The sequence below is a fragment of the Octopus bimaculoides genome, unplaced genomic scaffold (genome assembly GCF_001194135.2).
Source record: "Octopus bimaculoides isolate UCB-OBI-ISO-001 unplaced genomic scaffold, ASM119413v2 Scaffold_46915, whole genome shotgun sequence".
Classification (NCBI taxonomy): Eukaryota; Metazoa; Mollusca; class Cephalopoda; order Octopoda; family Octopodidae; genus Octopus; species Octopus bimaculoides.
In genome coordinates this window covers 94,100-96,511 of record NW_026310629.1, presented here as the reverse complement: position 1 = coordinate 96,511, position 2,412 = coordinate 94,100, and the positions used below count along the sequence as shown (strand labels likewise).

The window sequence follows — 2,412 nt, the reverse complement described above, 5'->3', positions numbered from 1 at the left end:
AAAAGGGAGGCAACTCAAGACTTGACCAACTCCAGCCAAGACCATCACCCACCCTGCCACGTGATCAATGCCCGAGACGGTGCCATTTGACCTTCGGAGCCATGTCAGTTTTAAACATCGTGAAGGCACCGGATGAACCAAACTCGGACACGAGTAATACAGACAACGGTGATGATATATGCATATATATAACTATCTTACTACCTATTTACATTATTTACATTTGACGGATATTTGTCTTCATTTTGTTTGTTGTTAACACAGCGTTTCGGCTGATATACCCTCCAGCCATCATCAGGTGTCTTGGGGAAATTTCGAACCTGGGTTCTCATTCCTAAGGTATTTTTCGATGTTATTATTATTATTGTTATTATTATCATTTTGAAAACTTTGCGTAGGTCTCTGAGCAGGTATCGTCAAGCTTTTGACAAAATTTGATGCAGAAACATCTGAATTACTCGTACACTTGCGTGCGGCTCAGTATACTCCTCTCCATACACTTTCTGCAACCTTGTGTAGGCCTCTGAGCAGTTATCCCCAAGACAATCTTCTCTGCCATGGTCAATGCGATGCGATGATCACACGCTACACACCTTCCTTCGAAGCACTGTTGTAAACAGTGGAAGTGAGGTAGAACATTAAAACTTAGTGCGCATGCACAACGGAGGTTGAGGTCAATCTGTGCCGATCGGATTTACTCTGCGTGCTTTAGCTTCGTTACTATGGCAACAGTCCGGATACCTATTCATCAGACCTCTTGTTGGCATTGTTGGCACTTCGTCACTTACGACGTCATGGGTTCCAGTTGATCCAATCAACGGAACAGCCTGCTCGTGAAAATTATATATGCATCTTATGTATTTTTATCTTGTACTTGTTTTAGTTAATGGACTGCGGCCATGCTGCAGCAATACATTGACGAGTTTAATCGAAGAAATTGAAACCCAGTCTTTATTCTATATTCTATTTTTTTGCCAAACCGCTAAGTTGCGGAGACATAAACATGCCAAAACCGGTTGTCATGGGCGTGGAAACACACACACATATATACACATACACGTTTGACAACTTCTTCCAGTTTCCATCTGCCAATTCCACTTATAGGTCTTTGGTCGAAGCGGAGGTATAGTAGTAGAAGATACTTGCAAAAGGAACAACGTAGTGAAGCTGAACCTGGACCCATGCAGATAGGAACCCCGATGCACCCATACATATATATGTGTATGCATATATATATGTGGGGGGGCCCAGCCACCCATTCTCTTCCTTTCTTGGCCTGACTGCTGACCGTCAACATCTTTTGTGTCCATCTCCCATGTTCCTGCCTTTAGGTTTTCACTTCATACACTCCAGTGCAATTTCATTCGTTCTCAGTCGAAAGACGCCTGTTGTTATTTCTTTTTGTTTGTATTCGTAATCGTGTACCATGTTCTCCCTTTTTTTTTTTTTTTTGTCTTTGTTGCCGTACACATCCGCTAGCTTTCTTACAAAAGGGTTTAATGCTCTTAGCTTAGACTTTTTCGGGAGCAACCATCTCCTGTATAACTGCCTGAAATGGTCGTGTCTTCTGGGACTTGACTGATGAAAGAAAGCTAAGAATGATCCGTCTTTTTTTGCCTGTCCTTTTAATTGTTGTTTCTCTTGTCCACCTTTATATTGTCTATCTCTCTGATATATATATATATTTAAACTTCCGTATATATATTCTTTACTTATGAATTAAGGTTACCATTGATTTCGTGTTGAGAAAAGTAGGAAAATATCCTAGTATCTAGAGATTGGAAAATATCCTAGAGGCTTGTGTTTTCCAAATTGGAGGCGAACGCCTTTCTCCGTGTGATCGGTTTGAAAAATTGTTAAGATACTTGGCCATTTTCCTGCTCTTCTTAACATGAAACCAATGGTAGTCTTAATTCACGAAAACGGAATTATATCCACCAATGCGGTGATGAGCACTCATTTTCCTCATTCAACATTTACGTGTGTGTGTGTGTGTGTGTGTGTGTGTGTGTGTGTGTGTACACGCAGGTATTTAAAAACACACGTATGTATATCCTTTCTTCCCTCACACTAAATAACCATAGTAACTTCCAAGAACCTGCGATTATTCTTCAAATAAAAATGCCTACACTGTAAACAAGACATTAACTTTCGCATCGAAACATTTCGTGGTCAGTTGAATTGGGAGAAGGTCGGATTAGAGCGGGATTATAAGAGCTTCTGGTATAATTGATCTCATAAATCACCACAGCTGGCTTCGTTTCAGCGTCCGTGAAAACGCCAAATGTTGGTTCGCGTTCGAAAAAACGCATTAAACAACCGGTACACACATACTTCTACGAACTCGGTCCGGTTCAGTGCAAACTGTGATGTACGTTCGTGTGTGTGTGTGTGTGTGTGTGTGTGTGTGTG

The 2,412-nt window shown here is 41.2% G+C and overlaps 1 long non-coding RNA gene across 1 annotated transcript in view; it reads right to left on the bottom strand.

Moving 5' to 3' along the window:
• LOC106875115 (uncharacterized) overlaps window positions 1-2,412 on the bottom strand; it is a 24,693-nt gene that overhangs the window by 4,246 nt on the left and 18,035 nt on the right. The window lies entirely within an intron of this gene.